At 38.6% G+C, this 24,171-nt stretch overlaps 1 protein-coding gene across 5 annotated transcripts in view; it reads left to right on the top strand.

Annotated features, from left to right (window-relative positions):
• Window positions 1-24,171, top strand: part of SORCS1 (sortilin related VPS10 domain containing receptor 1) — a 518,222-nt gene that overhangs the window by 225,355 nt on the left and 268,696 nt on the right. The window lies entirely within an intron of this gene.

The following is a 24,171-nucleotide window of genomic DNA, read 5'->3' as shown; positions in this document are numbered from 1 at the left end:
GGATTTTCAAATGGTTGTGCCAGAGCCTTCTTCCCAAACACCAAGGGGGCTAGGATCCTACACTCTAGGAGGAGAGGGAGTAGAGAGGGCAAGATACTGCTTGCGTAGTGGATGTTGGATGATTAGCTGAGGTGCGCCTCTCAGGGAAAAGCTGACCTGGAAATCAGGCATATATTTCGTCCAAAGCATCTGAGGGAACAAGGAAGACAGGAAGGGTACAAGTACCATGAAGGCAAATAACGGAGTGCATGGAATGTTTAAAGTTGGTTGGAGGGACAGGAATTGGGTGGTGGAGCCTAAAGATTCCTAGTGCAGATTTTAATGGTTTCCACAGATGCAGATTAGGGTAATTCTTGAAATCATAAATGAACAACCCAGGACTGACTAGAAGAAGCAGAATAGTGCAGTCTACCTACCTAGGATGGCTTCTAGTGCCACACAGGGAGCAATTCTATTGCAAGGTCCCCCCAGTGTTCGGGGTGTGCTGTCTATAAGGACTAGTGGGCCCGTGGGAAAGGGTAGACAGTGTATCCTACTGAAGATGCATCCAGCTTGTCCCTTGGGGGAAGCAAACTTAACTACACAGGGAAATTCTTCAGCTGTACAGCTAAAACAGAGAAGTAGTCCTCCTATCAGCCATGCCAGTCCAGGGAAAGGACAAAATTGATCATTGGAATGAAAGAGGATCAATGCTAAGAGCTCCTGGAAGCCTTTAGTGTTGATAGGCAAGTGACATCAGCTTCAGGTTTAGCATCTAAATTCTGTGTAACTGTGTGTTCATGAACTTCTTAGTACTACTCAGTGGTAAAAAAACCTATCCTAAACATTAAACATTTCTAAGGCTGTTGGGGACTTAGGACAAGGAGTACTAACATATGCCCAGAGGTCATAAGCTCTATTGCCTGACAATGATGACGGGGGTGCAGATACTTGGGTGTAATGGTGTATAAGCTGCCGTGCCAGGTTCCAGGGTTGGGGAAAGAGACGTATAAATCATGATTGCTGACCCTCTAGGCAGACTTCTGCCCAGAGAAAAAGGTTGAATAAGAATTTAAGGCTACATATTTTGAGTCAGATTATGGATACATTCCACACTCAGAGGAATGACAGTGGTCTCTGGCTGTTAATTAAGCTTTCCTAGGACATTTGGACCTGACTGTACTTGCATCGATAGGTATAGGTAGCATAATCTTTTTTTTATCTTATTCATAGATACGCCTATTTTATTTTTGTTATCAAAATGGAAATACTCTGATTACTTTTCTGATTGCCAGAGTAACATTGACTTTTTAAATATTAGAAACAATTAAAATATATAAAACCTACCGAAATCTCAGTATCCTGGGATAAAAACTTTTGATATTTGTATATGCATGCTTCTTTATTTCTGTATGGGTAGGCAGAAATAGGGGGCTAGCTTAATCATAGCACATTTGACCTATATCCTTTATTCTTTCCTCATATTAGTATGTATTAAGCATATTTTCATGTCAGTAAATATAAATCTACCTCTTTATTTTAATAAGGGACAATACTCACTTATTGAATATATAAAACTGTGTGCCAGTGCACCCATTATCAGACATGAGGTTCTTTCTAATGTGCTACTATTATTTGTAATACTGGGATAGAATCCTTTGACCTAGCAATTTCAGTGCTAGGAAAGAAGCAGAAATCCTGTAAAGAGTCACACAAAATGATGTACATAGTTACTCTTCAAAACAGTTGCACTGAACATACACCTACCTGTAAGTTATTTAAGTGCTTGTCTCCCACATACATTTGGCAGAAATGGGTATTATCATTCTTTTTCAATTTTTGTCATTCAGCTAGCTTGGAAAGAAGGTGTGGTGAAATAGCATTTTGGGGGGCCTGTATGACCTTTATAGTGTCTGGAGACTGATTCTTTTATATTATGGCAAGTTGGTCAGTTGGTACATCCCTCAGTCACGTACTCAGTCCCTTCCCCAGGGCACTACAGCTGAACTTTCCACACTCTATTAATTTAAAGATGCTTTGGGATCCAAGCAGAATGTCGATTTCCGTACTCTGGCCTCAGCTTTGTATTTAAAGTAGACTCACCTGTTATTACAACATATAGTTGTTGAACCTAAATGCTTCCCCAAAGGAGAGAGAGGTGTTGATATGAGACAGAAGCGACTGGGTTATAACAGGAAAGAAATTGACTTAGTTATAACCTCAGAGACCATACAAAGAGTTTACAGTAAATTATGGGAGGTTACTAATAATAAACTGTGAGAGTGTTTTAAAGCATTCTGGGACTCCCTAACCCTCAAATTCTGTGTTTGCACGGTTGATAGTAGAGTTGGCTGCATTCCATATAAGTCATTCTTCTGACACACCCATAAATACACCCACATACACACATGTATGCACACGTGAACCAGTGCTTGTATTATAGGCAAAGAAAGTGAGATCAGGGAAGTAGCATAATTTGATGAAAAGTCAGACAGCAGATTATCGGAAAACCAGAGTCCTAAATCCTAGCTTGTTTGCAGATTCATTCCCTAACATTTTGGAGTGAAATTACATATATATTTTAAAATCACTCACAAAACAGCCTAACTCTGTAGCCTTCACTGAGGAAGAGGGAGATATGGAAGAATGACTAATAGTTCATTAACTTTTAATAATCTTGCCCCATATAAGTCACAGGAATGAAAAGTACAGCATAGGGAATATAGTCTATAATATTGCAATAACATTGCATAGTGACAGTGGTAACTACACTTATCATGGTCAGCATTTCATAATGCTGGCAATTGTCATATCACTATGTTGTATACCTGAAAACAATAAGACATTGTATATCAAATATGCTACAATTAAATATATTTTTTCAAATTTTTCTTTATTGCATTTAGTAATATCAATTTTCTTAGAAATGTATTAATTTGACCTACATTTTCAAATATATCAACATTATATGAATAGAGGAATTTATATATTCTTTAAACACTGCATTTACCTTTTTCTTCTCCAGTTTTATCAGTTTACTTTTCTATTAGTGAATTTACCAGATTCACATATTAATGCTTAATATTCATATACTAATTCTGTTTCCCTAAGAAGCAACTCCTGGATTTATTGAGAAATTTTAATATATTTTTTCTCTTCTCTATGTCATCCTTTCCCACCTTTATTTTTATGGTTTCCTTCCCCCTGCTTTTGTTTGTAAAGATTATGGTTATTTTTTACCTTCTTAAAGTTAATAATCACTTTTTTGGCCTTCATTTTAACTACTTAATTATTAAAGTGTTTGAAATGAAGCATTTATTTTAGATGCACAGTGGAGTTGTGGTATATCCCATGTTTTGATAATAGTGTTTGCATTTTCATTATTTTCTAATTAGTCTGTAATCGTAGTTTTCATTTCTTCTTTCACTCCAAACCTCTCTTTGGAGAGTGTTTTTGGTTTCTTAGTATAACATTACTCTTACTTAAAAAAATTGTTTAATAATCTAATTTTACTTCTTGCAGGTAGCAAATTATGTAGCACAGTATAGAAGTCACAGATCCCAACGTTCCTCTTTATTTTACACCAGATGTCTACATACAAGTTGGCCAATAGGAGTCCACTCGGTTGGACCCATCTGTAAGATAATTAGGTAGGCTTTTTCCACATTTGACATAGTTAAGCTGTAATTTTATGTTTCCACTTCTACGGCTGTGTACCTTTCCATGATTTTATGGGTTTGTCCACAGAAGGGGAGGGAGATAGCGATGCCACTAATAGTTCTATTAAAAACAGTTAATGATCTATTTCAAGTCTCAGTGTTAGCACCCAGGGTGCTTGACTTCCACTCTCCTCTCAAGCCCTGGGCTGTGATTTGTCTTATCACCAAACTCCTGTGGTCCTTAGATGCCTTCCTCTCTGGTACTTCTTGCTTCTCCTCTTTCTGGGGCTGAACCTTTGAATATGGACCTCCTTTTCTCCATTAGAAAGTAAGCTCTTAGAAGACATTCTTCTATGTTCTTTTATATGTCTTAATATAGACATGGGCATATACGACACACATAATAAACTCTGAATAAAGTTTTTTTAAATAAATCTTGAGACCGATTTTATATTTTAAAATTGATGTAAATTACTTTATTTGGCACATTTCATGGCTGCCTATGAGACTGGTGGGGAAAGGCAGAGCTGTAAGTATACATTTACTATATGGCACATTTCCCTGGTGTTGACTATTGATAATATTCCAAGGAGGAATTTACAGGAGCTGGATGATATCCATGATTCCAGTAGTAAATATGTGAACTTTGGCAATGTCAGTTCACTTCTCTCTGCTTCATCCACAAGCAAAAAGAAGCTATGTTTTCCTAGAGCTAAGACTCCTGATTCCTAAACTCTGAGTTAGGGCTGGAGAAACAAAGGTGATTTTTCTAAGGTATTACAAAGCAAACAATGGCAGTGATGCAAAACCCATTGCTAGTCTTGGAGAAATCATAGTCAACAGGCAAATAAAACCATCTAGTCCTTTGCATACAATGGATGTGAATTATAAGATTTGTATATAGCTACAGTCCAGTCCCTAAGACAAAACCCAAACAAATGAGGAAAGGAAACCTTTTCCCAAGCTGAGGCATCTCACAGTAAGTAGGATTTGATTTCTTTGCCCCACTGAGAATGTTGTTATTAGTATAATTTAAAGGTAATTAAAAATACATTTGGTTTAGTTGTTACTTTCTCTTCAAAGTCTTCATTCTTTCTTGTCTCTGTGAAAGTCCTGCTGCGTCAGTTTGATCTTCCAAAATAAACAATGTTTGTTAACTTACAGATATTTTAGGAAAAAGCGTTAAAAGATGATGGTGTGGGAAATCACCACAGATCCAAGTCAAAACAGAATTGTCTTGCATTGTTTTGTTTTTTTTTTTTTTTTTTAATTTTCTAACAGTTATTCTGCTTCAACTCTTGGAAATGACAAGAAGCAATTGGCACTCACCAAAAAGATGAACCTCTTTTTTTCTCAATTCACAAAGACAGTTTATTATCAGATGCATGGCCTTGGCTTTGCTGCTTTTTATGCTTGTCAGTTGTTGCCCTAATTGAAATTGCATAAACAAAAGCTTTCATAAGGGTCCATGAGCCCTTAGAATTAGCACATGCCCATTAACCACAAGACTCTCCAATGATGGATGTTAGGACTGAAAACATTAAAACGGAAGGGGAGGCATGCACCACCAAATCTGGAGGATAAATTAGACAAAGGGAACACTGTGTAAATGATTTTATTTTACCTGCTAGTACTTGTTCTTGATTCAATGCCTGATATGCCCTGTCCTACAGGAATAACCATCCGTAGAGTCACTTTCCCGGTAGAGCCAATCTAGATTTCAAAATAACTTCACATAAATATAAATATTATGCATCTGTATTGCAGGAAGTTTGGAAAGTTCATAAGTGTGGATAAGAAAATAGGTCACCCATAATTCCATTACCGATTCTAATAATTATGAACCACTTGATGTTTTTATTCCTATTTTTCTAGGTTTATTAACATTAAAAAAGTAAGCTCATACCATATATAAAATTATGAACCTTGTGTCTTTTTAAACTTTATACATTAATTTCCATGGCATGTTGTAGCTTTTAAAAGCTAAAATTTTAATGTTTATTTTAAGTATCCTAACATATGGTTGAATAGTTTTTTTTTTTTCTCTCAGTTGGCTTTTAGGTGATTTTTTAATTGGCTATTATAAATCATAATGTGGTGATTTGGGGGACATATTTTGTTGTATACATGGGTGTGAGTTATATCCTTAAGGTAAATCTGTAGGAGGAAAATATTAAATTAAAAGTTACGGAATATTTTTAAAATTACTGGGTCCAATTTCAAGGTCTATATTAAGGCTTCTATTACAAAATGCCAAATTAATTTTCAAATATGTTCTCCCAATTTACACTTCCACTGACATTATACCAAGTGCCTATTTTACTAAAGTTATACAAGCATTGCACATTATCTTATTTTAATCTCTACTTATTTTTGTAATAGAATAGTAAAATCTCCTTTTCAAAACTTTGTGTATCTTTGATTGTTTAGGAAGTTGAACATTTAAATGTGTTCTCTTCCTTGTCTTAATGCTGTAGATAAATTCGTATCTCTTCTATAGTTTTCTACCTAGTCTGGTTTTCATTAAAAAAGAAAACAGTAGATTTGTGTACTACATTTGTACACTGTGTGTACTGTATTGAGCTGTTTTCTAATTATTGTGGAAGAATCTCTTGTATCCTGGGTGATCATCGTGATGGCAACACTGTTTCTAAGGCTGTAGAGTGATCTCTGTGTTTGGTCCTAATATTCTCTTAGGGAGGGAGTTTAGCATGCAACTCCATAGGAACTTTCTCTAGAGAGCAGCCTTTGGATAGAGGGGCACCATCACCAACTGATATGTGAGCTTTTAAAGTAAGGATGCTAGAAGGGCTAATGGACAAACAAAGCTAGTGGGGGAAAAACCCATGAAGTCCTATAGGTAGATTGTCCCTTCAATTACATGCTGTAAACTTAATGGAAGATTAAACTCTCTACACCTCAGTTTCCTCGCGTATGTAATAAAGATGATATTTGTTCCTACTTCATAGAGTTACATGACTTCTTAATATTAAAAAAAAATAGTATTGGATACTGTCTTAGGTGAGTTCCCCCAGAAACACATTCAGATAGTAGGATTCTGGTACAAGATATTCATTGTGAGACAATCCCTGGACACCAAATTTGGACAATGGAGACAGGTATAGGAAGGGAAGGGTACAATGTAAGCGAACTTTACCAAATCAGTCAACACTGTGGGTGACTGGAGCTTAATCTCACTGGGGACATCTAGGAGTCACTGTAGAACGACCACCCCTGAGGCATCGTGTACAAGGGGTGAGGGTTTTAGATTATTTATATGCCAACTTTTATCAGTGTTTGTTTGGAGGCTGCTGCAGGGGGTGTTCATTCCCTGGTACCTCCTGGAGGGCGGGAACCCCCGAAACCCTAGAAAAGCCACAGGCAGTTAGAAGTAGGGTTATGAATACATTATGGTAGTGAGGCCAAGGACGTATGGGTAGAGAATTGGCAGCTATGTCAGTATCAGGGAGACTACAGATCCCTGGACAGTCGGTACCTGAGCACTGCTGTGATCCTCACGCCCTACCTCAAACACAAGCAATGTCACATCTGATTTCAGTTCTAGTCAACAAGTATTGTTGCCAGACACTGTGAAAGCCACTGGGGATAGAATGACTAAGACATAGATTCTGGACTCAAGCAGCTCACAATCCTGTTTTTGTACACAGCGGGGGTAAGCCAACGGTGTGATAAATGCATGCCACTTCACATGCAAAATCAGGGGTTGATGTAGATTTCTGAGAGAGACAACCGTGAGAACTCACAAGAAGAAGTCACATCTATGTAGTGTGTGGTTTGGAGGGTGGTTTGGTAGAGGTGACCTTTGAGCTTCCTTTTGAGGTATGAGCAGGTAATAGCCTTTCAAGGAAGGATGAGATGGATACAGGGAGAAAATCTATATAATGTAATGAGTGAAATCATGGGATGATGAAATAAGATGGTTTAGCCAAGGATTTACCAGTACTTCCATATTCCTAGAAGGAAGGGCTCATTTGGCCAAGTGGTAGTTGTGGAGTCTTGAAAGCCACACCAGTGGCAGGCGATAGAGAACCTGGTGAAGGAAGTAGTGACGACATTTTGAAAGTCTTGGGGAGTCATGGAAAAACTTTGCACAGAAAGCATTTTGAGTGCTATTTAGAAGAGACTCTGTACAAACATGACTCTGGAAACAAGGAGACCAGTTTAGGGGCAACTGTAGAAAGTTTAGCCAAACAGTAGTAAGCCCTAGTGGCAGAATAGAGTTAAGTGATGGTAACGAGGTGAAATCGAAAGAATGTGAGCGCTGAGTCATGTGTAGAATTATTGAATCACTGCATTGCACACTTGAAACTAATGAAACACTGTATGTTAACTATAGTGGAATTAACCTTAACAACAACCACAAAAAAGGACATGAGATAGGTTATGGGGGTTGAGGAGCCAGATGAGTGAGATGGAGCAGGTCTGGATGGTTTTCAGGATTTCTGACTAGGCCACTGACTGCATGTTTGTGCCGCTCATTAAGCAGATGTTGGAGAGAGAATGGAAATTTAGCGGGTGGAGGACACGATGATGTGATGAGGCAGGGTGTTGCATTCTTTCTTTGGTGTCCGTCATTTCCCCCTCCTTCTTCCCCATTAATGTCTAGTTGAATCATCAGTCTTGATGGAGCAGATTTCACTTTTCTTGCCAAACCCATGTCGTGAAATCCTCAGGACTCAATGGGGAATCCATATGGGGAACTTCATGGCTGCCTCTTTGGTTCATGTGAAAGTGAGAGCAAATGAGTTGGATTAGGGTGGGTTTTTACCTACTACAGAAAAAAAAAATGATGTAACCCTGGCTTCTCATCCCAGCAGCCCTCCCACCTACCAGTAGGACTTCGGAATGGTTCCCTCACTACCTGGAGAGATTGTTGTGAGAAATGAATGGCATAGGAAGTAAAGAATATGCTTAGTAAAACCTTAATGACCATGTAAAAAAGTAATTAATCCATAAAATAATGGAAATCAATTCAGTTAAAACAAAACACTACTCTGACAAGAATAGGCGAGACCATGCAGTAGGTCCCTTACCTTTGAACTGGGGACAGAATATAAATAATCGTCCTTTAAGGTTTGTGGGAAAAGGTGATAATAAAGACAAAGGCAGAAATGGGTGGCTTAGAACAGGGGAAGAAACCATCAGAATGGTAAATAAAATCAGGAGCTTTTTCCTAGGGGAAACATAAGGAGGGGAAAACAAAGAGATTAAGATGAATGATGTAATCAGGCTGGCAGCCCTACCCGTCTTTCACTCCCCCACAAGTCTGGCCCTGGCTCCTGTCAGACACACCACCCACACCTTCTCAGCAGTATCGCCTGGATCTGCACCCTGAGAGCCATCTCTGCCTCCCCCCCCCCGAAAAAAAAAAAACCCTCATCTTTTGATTAGTGACAGTGGCCATTTGTTTGACACTGGAACTGTGGCTTCCTGGGCCACGTGGCTTTTTGGAATGGCTGACATGGTTGTTCTTTCATGAATAATCAGAGGAGGAGGATTATGAATGTGGGTGGCTCACTAGCTCCTAATCTACCTATAAAACTTTCCGCATGGAAAGTCCAACAGAAGAACTGAAATCTTGCTGAAGAAGTTGGTTGTCAGACGTCTAATTAGACGGGCGGATGATTAGCAGGCTCAGTGCTGTAGGTGAGCTTATTTTAATAGTGTTTGGGACATCAGTGGGCAGAACTGCAGCTGATCAGCATGAACTGAAAGAAATCTGAGGAGCAAAATAACAAGACTGGAAGTGGGAACACGGGGACATTTTCAAAACCTTGCCTTAAAAGAATCAAAGGGAGGAGAGGCTTTCACAGGGCTCTCGTAGCTTGTTGAGATGTCAGTGAGGGCATTGCTCGTTTGAAGTTATTTGTGCAAATAACATTGTCAGGTGGTGTTTTCTATTTGCAAGCAGTGGGAATCAGCTCTGGCTAATTAATTGAAGTGGAGGTTACTTGCAGGAAAACTGGTGCTCACAGAAGCAGTAGGAGTGATGCCCCAGCTTAGGAATTGGCAGTGGCCAGACCTGCACCAAAGGTCTGACAAAAAGGGACTTCAGTACCATCAGGTCAGGATGCTAATAGGAAATGTCCAAATGCAATGGTTTCTTCCATTCTTATGTTTCTCACTTAAAGTTCAAAATCCTGGGCTAGCCTGTCACCCTGGCTAAGCTTTGGCTACAGGATCACCCTGTGGTTCTACATAGTGGAAGGAAAAGGATTCGAACCCCTTTGAATTCTACACAGAGAAGACACCTGCTTTTAACCTTCCCACCCAACCTTCTTCTCAGTGATGGAGAGGTAATCCCCCATAAGGGAATTTGGATGTTGGGAAGGAAGAATGGATTTTGAGTCACACACGTACGTGCTCGTACACACATACACACACACAACGGCAAGTTTCCAGTGTGGAAATTTGTGCCTCAAGTGGTTTCAGTTTAAAAGCTGGAGTAGTGGGGAACCTGGGTGGCTCGGTCGATTAAGCATCCAGTTCTTGATTTCGGCTCAGGTTATGATCTTGTGGTTTGTGAGTTCGATCCCTGTGTCGGGCTCCATGCTAACAGCACTCCCTCTCTCTCTCCCTCTGTCCCTAGTCCCTACTCCTGTTCATGCTCTCTCTCTCCCTCAAAATAAATAAGGAAAAAATGTAAAAAGCTTAAGTAGATCAAGTTTACCTGGGGATCCCTGTCAGAAAGGCTCCCAGCTGATACCTGGATTATATCTGTAAGGAGAAAAGATAATAAGTTGGAATATTGGGAAAAAAAAAAAAAAGACTTGAGGCACCTGGGTGGCTCAGTCGGTTAAGCCAGGTCATGATCTCACAATTTGTGGGTTCAAGCCCCGCATCAGGCTCTCTGCTGTCAGCACATACCCCACTTCAAATCCTCTGTCCCCATCTCTCTCTGCCCCTCCCATCCTCTTGTTCTCTCTCTCTTTCCAAAATAAATAAACGTTAAAAAAAAAAAGAGACTCATGTAATCCTCTTAATAGCTGTATGAAACATATTCTCAGATTATCCCCATTCTGTGGATTGAGAAACTGAGATTTGTGGAAAACAACTTGCCCAAGATTTTACTAAGAGTGTTTCTGAATCCAGCTAGAGCTCTTGGCTCTTCTGCTAGATTTTGGGATTCTTCATAATGTCAATAATGTGATGAAATAGCAGGTCACTTCTTGTTTTACCTGTCTAGAAAGCTTTGTTTTGCTGGTTTTATGCATCCAAACTCATGAGCAACTACTTTGCTTGGTGGAAAAGTCAGATTGACAGCTCCATCAACCCTTCCTTCCTTCCTTCCTTCCTTCCTTCTTTCCTGGGTTTCCCAGGTTTATTCCACACGATCTTTTTTATCCCACCTCAGAGGTCTCCAGCATTGCTGCTGTCATTCTCGTTATTTTTCTAAGCCCAATCCTTTAAGGACCTGGCCTGAGATCACCACATCTTACTTAACAGTGATGGTCTCTCCAGCCCATGTAATTGCTTTAGACTTGTATGAACAGGGATTGGAAGTTGTGGCTTAAATGGCTTTTTACACAGACCATATAACTTCAGCCTTCTTGCCTCACGTTCACCACAAAAGACTTCCTGTTCTCTCTCTCTCTCTCTCTCTCCCTCTCCCTCTCTCCTCCCTCCCTCTCTCTCTCTCTCCCTTTCTCTCCCTCTCTCCTCCCTCCCCCCCCTCTACACACACACACACACACACACACACCATTAACTCGCTGCATGCTTACAGATTTTCCCAGTTTGCTGTTCATTAAGTTATATTAACTGTGGAAGTAAAATATGTCACATGATCAAATGCTATTAGATAAAAATGAATTTGCCACCTGCTGCTTCACCCCTGCCCCTCTGGAAAATAAAAGGAATTGGATTTGCTGAGAAATCCCCCGACTTGTATTTTTTTTTTCTCTTTAAGAAGCTCCATATGTCAGGGACAGAGCCACAGCTGTAGTTAGTCGTTGAAAAGTCCATCTCTGTTAATAATGAAGAACTTCTATGCAAATAAAAAGCCCCATTTTATAAGATAAACTTCCTGTTTACTTGCAAACTCATGTTTTATATCAGAACTGATGATGTATTCAACCTCATGCTGCTGGCCAAAAGAGCTGGGAGATAATTACCCATTTTGGAAGAGTGTGAAGTGTTGAATAAAAACATTCAGTTTGTCTTTTGAGCTGAACACTCCCTTTACCCTTCTTTCTCCTCTTCTTTCCCACCTACTTTTTTTTTCTTCATCTGTGACTCTTTTAGAGGGGGAAAAATGACACTTCCTGACCCTTTCTACTATTTTTTCTACTTATTTTTCCCTAGACTAGATACAGCATATGATGACAGCATCTTTTTTTTTTTAGTATATATTTATTTTGAGGGACAGAGTGTGAGAAGGGGAGGGGCAGAGAGAGAGGTAGAGAGAGAGAATCCCAAGCAGGCTCTGAGCTGTCAGCACAGAGCCTGAAGTGGGGTTTGATCCCACAAACTGTGAGATCGTGACCTGAGCCAAGATCAAGATTAGGACTTTTAACCGGCCGAGCGACCCGGCCAGGGCAATTAAATGCCCCAACAGCATTTTTTAATTTGAAGGCTATTTAGGGATATTCATAAATTTGGGTGTGTAAGATCATATCCCATTAATTTATTTCACTCATTAATTAATTGTACACATTCCATAAATAGTGCAGTATGGGTCAGGTACTATGCCAGGTGCGGATCACATACTAATGATCACAGGTACATGTGGCCCTTGCACATGGCCTTTGCATGGCGTTTTTAAGCTAACAGGAAAGAAAAAAAAAGGTTAGTAGCTTTAAATGAAGGTATCGTGATAAAATCTGAGCTAAAGTTGATATGTATAGATCAAAAGAGGTGTTTCTCATTTATTTTGTTGACTTATAATTTTTATAGAGTATTCATTGAATGTGATCATATTTGGTAACTGATGACAAAACTCTGTCCTTGGATGAGGGTAGGAGAATGACAATTGATAAATTTTTGAAATGGATCTTGTTTCTGTTTTCCTGTGGTTTTATTGAGGGAGATTTGCAAACTATACAAAAAGACATTATTTTTCATTTGAAACCTGGAGTTTAGTATATAATATATGGGGTTTTAATTATCCAAAGCTCTTTAGAATGTTAGAACTGCACACTGTGAACCCTAGAATAATAGGAATTATTCTTACTTATATTTACATCTTACCTGAAGGAAAACTCTGGAGAGTCTGTGGAATAATTGGAGTGGATGTATAAATGAATGAATAAATATATGGCTGCAACTTAGGCTCTGATAAAGTCCTAACATCTGTACCTACAACCTTTATCATCAGGTTTAAAGGCTTTGAACTGAGAGGGCACTTTGGTAAATGTTGGCGTGGAATGGTCACCTGTGCTAGGCATTCTATAGAGCAGAAGAATGACACAGACCCTAGGTTTTCCCAGCTATGGTGTGATTGAGGACATTGTCTAGGATAAACAGCCACATCTGTTTAAAATAAGTCAGACTCTGACTTAGAATAATATACTGTTTTTGAATCAGAGAAATAGTCTAAGTTGCGATCCTACTTGAACTGTTGCTTAACTCTAGGGTCACCAAGGAGTATCAATAAGTTGACAGGTACCCTGGTTGATTTGACCACAGGGGAAATCTTGGTGCATTTCATTCAATTCCACATCTGCAGATTAGCCTACTAGCAAACCCATATAGGGTACAAAATGCCAAGAGACTTTGCATGGATATAGAGAAGGATTTGTGTCAAGTATATTCAGGGTCACATGTAAATATAGTCTGACATTGAATGTTAAATTTGGAGCAAATTGATCAGAATTAAGGCAGTGTTGATGCATACCAAATTGGGCAAGCTATGGTGGAAGGAATAGTCTATCTGCTGCCCAAAAAGAAATGACATCACAATGCATCTCTTAAGTAAGTTAAGCATGGGAGATTGTCAAATAAAACTAGATGACTTTTAATTCTCCTTTATGTGTTTAAAAAAATAATGGATGGATGGATGGATTGGTTTAGCTGAAACCTTAAATTAAGACAAAAGTCTATGATGTAGTTCTTTTTTCTCTGTTTAAATCTTTTCTGTGTAATTGTCGAAGAGGAAATCATATTCAGTTTAAAGATCTAAATTGAAACATAGGATTACTTTAGTATATTGATACGGATCAAGGGAACTGTAAACTTAAATCTGTTCACTCATTCATGTATTTGGCACCTACTGTACACAGGCATTATTGTTCATTGTGATAACTCTGCTAACTTGTTTATTTCTCATCCAAAAATACTTTTTTCTCTAAGTTTCTAAGGGCCACTGGTTAATAGCACAATTTACCAGGTGCACTGTGTAAAAACAGCTTCTTACCCCCTCCACACCAATCATCAGCTTGATTAATTAATTTAATCAAACACTCCAGTGTGACAGTTCATCCTAATTAGCTAATAATATTCTATTTCTCAGCACTCTTGGGACCTAGATATTTTTGTTTTGTAAAATAACACAGTCACCATATTGCCTTGCTATTCCTGAAGGCCTGGGGGCTACCCAAATGTGGGATAAGTTTAGAAAATGTTTTCCACTGAGAGTGAGTCAGAGAGGAAAATGCATCATAAATAATACTAAAAGAATAATCTTTGAATCTGGAACACATGCTAAGTGCTGGCCTTTCTGCTGGAGCAGTCATAGTTTCTATGACCTGGTATCGATGCTCTCAACTCTGTTCCATAGGACAATTTATTCAGTCCGTGTTGAGACATGGGCCCATGATTCTACTTTCAGCATAGTTGTCCAGGGGAAAACACACACAGAAACACACACACACAACTAGATAGATAGATCGATAGATAGATAGATAGATAGATAGATAGAGATAGATATATCTCTATCTAGATATATCTATATAGATAGATATATCTATATATCTATCTCTATCTATCTATCTAGTTGTGTGTGTGTGTTTCTGTGTGTGTTTTCTGTGTGTGTTAGATAGATATATCTATCTATATCTATCTATATACATATACATACATATACATACATATACATATACATACGTATACATATACATACGTATACATATACATATGTATACATACATATACATATACATACGTATATATATGTATGTATATATCTATCTATATGTATATGTATGTATATAGAGAGATATAGATAGATAGATAGATAGATAGATAGATAGATAAATCACAAATGGCGCCAGTAGCTGGCATTCTACTTAGGTTCATAGTGTCGGTAACTACCATAACTAGGCTTTTCCCCACCATAAACCAAGAGGGGATTTTGTTAATTTCACAGCCACTGCTGAGTTAAGAATTGAGAAAAGTCCCTTACTGTTTCTGTTCAACATTCTTCCCTTGTAACCCACTGATTTATTTGACCATTTCCTGTTCCTTTGTCTGCCTTATATGCCATTTACAAAAGTTTTCCCCATCACTAATGCCTCTTAGGGCTGATTTTACATACTCATCACCAGCGATCACATTTTAATTACATGGGCCTTTGTTTTGTTTTCTCCTTTTTAATAAGGCTCCACTGAGGAGATCTTCCCCTTTCTGGGTCTAATCAGGTTGTCAGATCAATTAAGGTAATTGACAGCAGGTTTATCACATTCCTTAATCAGGAGTGTAGCCATTTTATTAGAGGAGAACAATCCCTAGATGATTTAGAGATAGAAAAAAAGGTTCAATCTGTATAAATAGAGGGAAAGAGACAACCTGAAATGTCAGAGTTCTGAATGAGAGAGGAAGATCAGACAGAAATATAGTAGAGGGTTTTCAGAGCCAGACCCCATCAAAAAATAATGCAGTGGTCCCCAGAAGTGAGTGTGCTTCAGAATCACTGGAGTGATGGTTTAAAAATTAGATTGTTGCTGATAAAGAAATGTATGAAATGAACACATTGTTCATCTTAAGCCTACACAATGTTATATGTGGATTATTTTGAAATAAAACAGAATGGAAAAAAAAATGTCTCACACATAGCTACTTAAGTAGATATTTGGGAGAGCCTAGAAATCTGTATTTTTACAAAACATTCCCCCAGATGAGTCATCCCAGAAGGTGGTCCTGTGCACAGGGCACTTTGAGAAACATTAAAGATATCGGAAGATGGCGGCCTAGTATCAAGCTAGGTCAAAGGCAGTGCTTTTTATACTTTACTGTGTGCACAAATCACCTGTGTGCTCTCTCCCATTGGGCATAAGTGTGCTGTGAGACTCGTGCTCTTCTAGCAAGCTCCAGGGAGGGATGCTATTGCTCCTGGGCAGTGGAATGCACTTGGGGTGCATTGGACCCTGTTCTTTTTTTTCTTGGTTTCCTCAGTGCAGAAGGCAAGTTGACAGGGCCAGGGGCCAGGTTGTCTTCCCATTAGAGCTACTAAAAGTCATGAGGTAAGGAGGTGAGGCTTTCTGCCAATGTCTGGGTTGCGGACGGCACCAGCGAATGGGGCTTAGCCTCAGGATGCCTCAGCCTGTCACAGTAACATCTTGACTTCCTCTAACATGCTCTGAAGCTGTAGGAGGATTATATCTAATCTCTAAATACATAACACAAAGACAGGAATTTTTGTTTTGTCTTTAAAAAAAAAATGTACCTCCCAGTGAAAGAGTTTATTGGAATGACCTTAATGTTAGGCAAGTCATTATTCTCCCACTGTTCTTGCAGCACATAGGCCTCTCCCTAAAAACGGCACCTTGTAATTTTTAATTCTTTCAGATTTCTCAGATGCCTTCACATCTGTGGTTAATTAATTTATCAAACATGAGTTCTCTTCTGTTGCTCCAGTGCCAGACATGATGCCTGGAGCAAGACCTGGAACTGGGTTCCTCTACCCTTAAGCTTATAATCTAATTGAGATAAGATATAATTCAGTGGTTTGTATCACTGGCTGTGTTTTTATTTTGTATGCAAATAGGACATTCAGTCCAGTGGAGAATAGATTAGTTCCATCTGAAATCATCACTCAAGTGACACTTTAATTGGTCATGGAATGAAAACCTGTGAGGCCAACAAAACAAAATATTGCTCCCCTCAGTTTAAGTAATGTAACCAAGGCTAACGGATTCCCTGGAATAAACACGTAAGTCTGTTTTAAACAGGTTATTTCCCCCATGTTGCTTCTGGCCTCCATATTTTGACTTTCTTTCAGTGCTGTTTCTACAGCGAGAGAGAGAGAGAGAGAGAGAGAGAGAGAGAGAGAGAGAGATGGGGGGGCTCTAACCTCCCATACCTTCTAATAGTCGACTAGGCCATGGTGAGCTTGATTTTATTAGAAGACCTAAGACTTTACCTATTTTTTGACCACTAACATATTATTCTTTCCATCCTTTCCATAAAATACGTACTACCTCAGACCAGCTTCTGAAGAATGGAAAAGGGCTCATGTTCCCTGTGTTCTCCTTTAAGAATGCAAAGAACATTCTCAGATTCAATTTCACTTATCTTTGTGACACCACGGAAGGTGGGGATGAGCCAACCCTCTCCCCATTTATAGTTAATCAAACAAAGGCCTGAGGAGCTGAGGATTTGCTTCAAGTCATCCAGTAGGTCTGTGATAGAGGAAACGACACAAGCCTATCTTGGTGAGCACATAGTTGTCAGTTTTTTCTGCATAGCTCTTCTGTCTTCGGGTAGAGTGTTTCTGTCTGCAAGAGAAAGAACATGGAAATACAAGGTGTGTAATAAATTACCCACACATTAGGAAACAATGCATTTGTAATGAAAATTATAGTCACTTAAACATTACAGAGCATAACTTAAGAAAGTAAATCTCTAATGAACAAAGGGAAAAAAAAAGGAAAGAGACAAACCAAAAACCACTCTCAACCATAGAGAACAGGCTGATGGCTACCAGAGGGGAAGTGTGGGGATGGATGAAATAAGTGAGGGGAATTCAGAGCACACTTATCTTAATGAGCACCGAGTTATATATGGAATTGTTGAATCACTATATTGTACACCTGAAAAAAATAACACTGTAAGTTAAGTACACTGGAATTAAAATAAAAAAAAAAGACAATCACAAAAAGAAATACTGCACAATTTTGCTTGTATGACCTGTCTAAAGTAGTCCAACTGATGGAAGCAGAAAGTAGAATGTTGGCTTCCAGGGCCTAGCGGGAGGGAGAAATGGAGGGGGTGGGGGGTATTGTTTAATGGATATGGAGGTTCAGTCTGACAAGATGCAAAAGTTCTGGAAATCTGTTGCACAGCAGTGTGAGTATACTATTGAACTGTACTTAAAAATGGTCAAGACAGTAAATTTTAGGTTATGTGTTTTTTTTTAACATGTTAAAAAAGAAAGTAAACCTCTATAGTGATCATTACTAGATCATCTTGTATTTATTTATTTATTTATTTATTTATTTATTTATTTATTTATTTTAGATTGTGTGTCATGTGGGCAAATTTTATAAGCTAATTATTTGTCCCACATAGTAAGAGTTATCACTTATTGAAAGCCTACTATGTGCTAAGTGCTTCACATCTGATTCTTTAATTTTTTTTTTTTTATATTTTTGAGAGGGTGGGGAGAGAGAGACAGAGAGTGTGCACGCACACATGAGCAGGGGAGGGGCAGAGAGAGAGGGAGACACAGAATCTGAAGAGGGCTCTAGGTTCTGATCTGTCAGCATAGACCCTGACGTGCAGCTCGAACTCACAAACTGCCAGATCATGACCTGAGCCAAAGTTGGATACTTAACCGATTGAGCCACTCAGGCACCCCCACATCTGCTTCTTATTTGGGAGGTTTTATTTAAATTTGGAGTCTCATGACTGTGCCACAGTAATAACATTTTAAATTTTCCAATAACCCTTTAATCTATCTAAGATTACTGCATGTCAGGTGTGATTTTGCCACTTTGATCTCTCTATTCTTTTTAACCCAGAATAGTATAAAAATGGTTATATAAATAATTCCTGAAGAAAATAGTGATGAAATATTGTAATATTTAATCCTGAAATAGTGTAAATTAACACATTTCTGACTTCATTTTCATTTTACCTTGTCAATGGTTCCATAGTTTTATTTATTTAATTGTTTTGGATTTATTGAAATGTTATAATCATGATCAATTATTAATCAATATTGATATTAAAATGAATTAACATGAATATTGTCTTGTGTGACTGATATTGGTATTTCACTGATGTTTATGAATCTATTTGTAATACCTGTTGTAACTGATATTTCTACCTTATTTCAGAGGACTTTGACTGTTGGTTCTATGCAGACAACTCTGTTTTCAAGGTCCTAAGCCTCTGCTATGTTCTGGGTCATCCCTTTCTAAACATTCTGCATTTAGAGGGACTTGGGTGGCTCAGTCAGTTAAGCATCTGACTTCAGCTCAGGTCATGATCTTGCAGTTCATGGGTTTGAGCCCCATGTCGGGCTCTGTGCTGACAGCTCGGAGCCTGGAGCCCACTTAAGATTCTGTGTTTCCATCTGTCTCTCTGCCTCTCCCCCACTTCTCAAAAATAAACATTAAAAAAATAATAAACAAGTATTCTGTGTTTGGTGACTGGCATAGCCCTGGACACATGATACTTAATAAAAAAAAACTGTTTTCTTTTTTTTACGTTTATTTATTTGCAGAGAGACAGAGGCAGCATTAGAGGCAGAGAGAGAATCCCAAGAAGGCTCCACGCTGTCAGCACAGAGCCAGATACTGGGTCCAAGCTCACAAAACTGCCAGATCATGACTTGAGCCAAAACCAAGAGTCAGACAGTTACCCGACTGAGCCACCCAGGTGCCCTACTAACCACTGGCTTTTGGATGCAGCTGCAAAAAGCTGGCTTTTAGCTGCAGCTACTACAGCTCTAGCATTGCTCATATCCTCGTATTGTCTACTAAAACTGAGCTCCCAACGTCACACTTTGAGAGCAGGTGTTTCCACGTATACCTGTCTGTGCTTTCGGGCATCAGAGGTTCTAGGTTCCGGAAAGGGAATGGATCTGACACATAATCTTTTTGTATGCTTGGAAGTCAGTACATTTAGTTTACTTCTAATGAATGATACCTGCAGAGCAGCTACTCAGGATCTTTAATAACATCCATCGTTCTTTCATGCCCAGGCTGGTAAGGTTGAGTTGCAATGAGCTGAACAGATCGATAGTAATCACAGGGTGCTTGGAAAAGACAGCCTCCTCTATAATCTTGGGACAGCTTAGTTAGTGTTGCCACTCAACACAAGATGAGTGTGTGTGTGTGTGTGCGTGTGTGTGTGTGTGTTTGTGTGTATGTGCGTGTATAATAGTTGATTTTAAGTATTTCTAAGAACAAAACAACAACAACAATTCATGGTTCCTACTGCCTTTTCTTCTTTATCAGAACATAAGCATGTAAACAGCACAGCGAGCATCCCTGCTGCTGCTGCTCGGAGACTGTCTTGTACTTTTCCCCCAGAGTGGTGCTCAGAGACACCCTTATTAGTTTCTCATCTTTGCTAGAACAATGGATGCAGTCTTTTCCTAAGACCTGCCAAGTCTCAGTCCTTTGCTGCTGACCTCATGGGCAAAAATCATCTTTAGATGTTCGGCCATGGGTCCTTTCCTTTAGAGTAAAATTAGGAACCATTTAATAATTAAGGGCCAAAAAGTAGAGAAACCAGGACATGCAGTCCTATTTGATCTGAGATTGACCTGAGGAAAGTGAAAAAAGGATTATTTTTTCTTTCTCTCTTTTTCTCCAAGTTCTCTCTCTTTAAAGTTTTTTTATTATATTTTTAATAAAATAGTTGACATATCGTGTAAAAATTAGAAAGCATAGAGAACCAAAAGGGGGAAAAATGATGTGATCACTGTAGCACTGCCTATCTGTGTCTGTCTAAATTGTCTGTTTATGATATCCTGCCAGTTCCATCAAGCTTTCCCAGAAATCCAAAACAAAAATTTTCTACTGTCCAAAGCACTGTCTTCAGCCTAACATGAGGACCATAATTTTACCAAACCATGTCCCTAATGATGGTTACATCTTAGTTTCCAATTGTTCATGTACTTTTGTATCCTCAGTGGGATTTGTAAGCTGCAGTGAGCTTAAAACCTCCAATGTTTCTTTCCTCAATAATAGATGTTTAAGTGCTTGTAGCACTGAAATGATTTTAATTATCCAGTAAGATCATGTTTTTGTTTTTGTTTTCATTACCATCTTGAGATAGCTTTTTATTATGAAAAAGAAATCTAATTCTTGAATGAATAAATAGATATCCAGGTCTTTAAAAATGCTCTCGGTCTCTGTTGTTTTGGGTGACTTTCCTAATTTCCAACCGCTGGTGATATTCAGCACTGAAGGTGTTTGTGTTCCAGACAAGTGGAGGGAAATTTAATTTGCCTGGTATGGGCTTTAACTGACAAATGTTAAAAATTGACCTTTTCAACAGAAATTTACTTGGAAGTCCTAAGTGAAACTCTGCTTTAAGCTAAATTTGTCACCAAGACATGATTAAATTCTTTTAAATGTAGATCAATTGCACATATTATTAATGGGAATTGAAATCTCCCTAAATGGTTCCATAAATTTAAAAGAGAAAAAAGAAAAAAAAAAGGATGTGAAGGTTAAGGTGCCTTATCCACGAAGTGGATAATCTTGTATTATCTTGGAACTCTATTTGAGGGAAAGAGTAGGCTGTGGCTGGACTATTTACAGTATTGCATGATGGGATTGAATGCTAAGTTTCCAATACTACTAGAAACCAAGAGCCCCACATCTCCTACCATATGGTGACAGTGATGAAAATATGTTTCAAATGAGAGAAAGAAAGAATGAGAGAGTAAGAGAGAAGGAACAAGGGAGGGAGGAGTAAGTTTTGACAACTTTCCTACATGCTAAATAGCTCACAGAATTAAGGAGAAGAAGCAGTATTAAAGAGATGTGGCCTGAGAAATGGCTGACGTGTTCAGCAGGGAAAATAACAATGTACTTGGCTCAGATCTCCAGCTATGGGTACACTGTGAAGTTTGAGCCTTGATTAGAGATGCCAAAACATAAAAACAGAGAACTGGATTCTTCCTGTGGTGACACTATATGAAGGGTCACCTTACCTGTGCAAGGTCAGAAGCATCATTATTTTCTTTCTCCTCATGAGTCAGAGAATCTTAAGTCAAAGAAATGAGTGGAGCTGGTAACAGAGATGCAACCAAGACCATTGGTTAATAGATTTGCGAATTATCTGTTATGATTGTGAATATTAGCTCCTATGTGCCCCATTCAACATTTGAGCATGACAGAACCTGCAAGATGAAAGAGAAATGAAAACTGTATCAAAGGGTAAAAGGGGGAAAATATGAAGGTGTTATTATATTGCTGATAATTTATTCTAAACTTATGAACCTTACCCCTCATTCAGAGGTACTCTTAGGGCTTATAACATGCTTATGCAGATCAGACACATATCTCAGATTGGTGGTAAGTGGCTCTTCTAAAATCAAATCAAATTGAAAGACATCTGCTTACTCTGAAAGGTCAATGACTCTACAAATGACAAGGGGAGCAGGCTGGTTGGATATTATCTAAGCAGGCTTGGGACACCTTATATGGAAACTCTTCTGGGACTTTCAGCAGCCATGTCTGCATATCATCTGGTTTTTGTGGGCAGAATGATATGGCTTCTAACATATGGTGATGGCAGTTGTTCACTATAATCAGAATGCAACTTGAGTCCAGGTTTTGCTGTTGGGGAGGCTTTTTGTTTATTTTGTTCTTTGTTTTTCAATTGAATCCTTTAACTTCAGCAGTCATCAAGAAGTCATTTACTACAGAACTCCCAATACAGCCCTGCCTGGACTACATCTCTAGACAACATAATTTGTTGTTTATCCCATTTCTACTAAAATTCTTTAGGAAAGCCTTCTATGGGAACTTGTGCTTTGTGTTTCATTTTGTTTTGCCATTCGCCTTCTGTTCCATTAAGTGTGTGTGTGTGTGTGTGTGTGTGTGTGTGTGTGTGTGTGTGTGAGTGTGTGTGTGAGTGTGTGTGTGTGTGTGTGTAAAATCTCAGGATAAAAAGCTGAGTCAGCAACGAGGAATTCTAATCTGAAGAATCTAGAATCTAGAACAGAGTCAGCAAGTTTTGGCCAAATTCTACCTACCACATGTTTTCGTGAATGAAGTTTTATTGGACCACAGCCACTCCCATCTGTTTATATATTGTCTATGACGTCGTTCCTGCTACAGTGATGGATTGGAATGGACCACAAAGCTGAACATATTTTGTGTCTGGCCATTTAGAGAAAAAAGTTTGCCAAACCCTGATCCAGACAATATTCCAAACATTGCTCCCAGGATCAGGTTGGTAGAACTCGGTAAATTGAAGATGAGAATGACACATAGACAACCCAGGAGCAACCACAGTAAACCTATAGGCAGAGAATTTAGGGATTCACTACTTTCACTGAGCATCTGAAAGAGATGCTGACTTAGATTTTACTTTGGATGAGATTTCCCTTCAAAATCCTAGAGAGAAATGGATCAATTCATATCATTTCCGTGTCCAAGGTATTTACAGGGCCTGCAGTATATAATCAAATGTTCAGTACCTGCCGTTGAATGAAAACAAACATACCATAGGGAAATTGGCACCATAATTATTACCAGTTCACTGGGGGTTGATGGGGCACCACGTAAGAAATATGTTTTAAGAATGCTGGGTTAGTAGGATGGCAGCAAATTGTAATCTTCTCAGCTCCTTCTGTTAATCCCATTGGTCTTTAACTACTTTAGTTGTCTCGATTTCTTTTGTCTCTTCTCCATAAGTACATAAGTTGTGGATGGATCATAGGCATGAATTTTATTAGATGGGATCTGAAGAAGATATTCCTAATATAAATGAAGTTACTGGAACAAATGACTAAGAGATGTTAATGAATTTCCTTTTCTGGCCTTTAAAAATAATGGGATGCAAGGCCTGCTCTCTGAAAAGGTTAAAGACCAGGGGTGGGGACTAGTCAACTTAAAATATATTTATCACCCTTGGAATTTTTGTCTCCAACAGAGAGCAGACAGAAGAATAGATATTTATTAAATTGGCACAGTGTGCCAAAATGATAATAATTCTTTTAATCTTCACTACCACCTAAGGTCTAGGTACCATTCTCATTTTGTAGGGAAAGACATTAAAACTTGACGAAGTTGGAAAAATTACTTGTAGTCATCTTGTGAGTGAACCACTCGGGTTATGAATAAAGGTCTAGCTATCTTCAAAGCCTAAGGTAGTTCCACTGGACCATCATAGCCCCTCTCTTCCCAGTTGGTCCTTTCTGTCCTTTTTGAAGGGATTTACTCTATCTTGGAAAGTGGAGCTATTGCTTGGTTTTTAATGTAGCATCTGATTCTGTGCACTGATGCAAAGAGGAATTCTGATATTTTGTTCCATTTTCTTTCTTCTGCTTATTTGTTAGCCTCCTCTTTGTTTATCCTGTAGAGTTTTAAACACTCTAAACCTTTCTCAAAATAGATTGTTCTAAATCTAGGAAACTTTTGAAGTTAAAGATTCCTGAATATTTCTA

This window comes from Prionailurus bengalensis, chromosome D2 (genome assembly GCF_016509475.1).
Source record: "Prionailurus bengalensis isolate Pbe53 chromosome D2, Fcat_Pben_1.1_paternal_pri, whole genome shotgun sequence".
Classification (NCBI taxonomy): Eukaryota; Metazoa; Chordata; class Mammalia; order Carnivora; family Felidae; genus Prionailurus; species Prionailurus bengalensis.
Note: the sequence above shows the minus strand (reverse complement) of the source record. Positions and strands in the feature narration are given on the sequence as shown.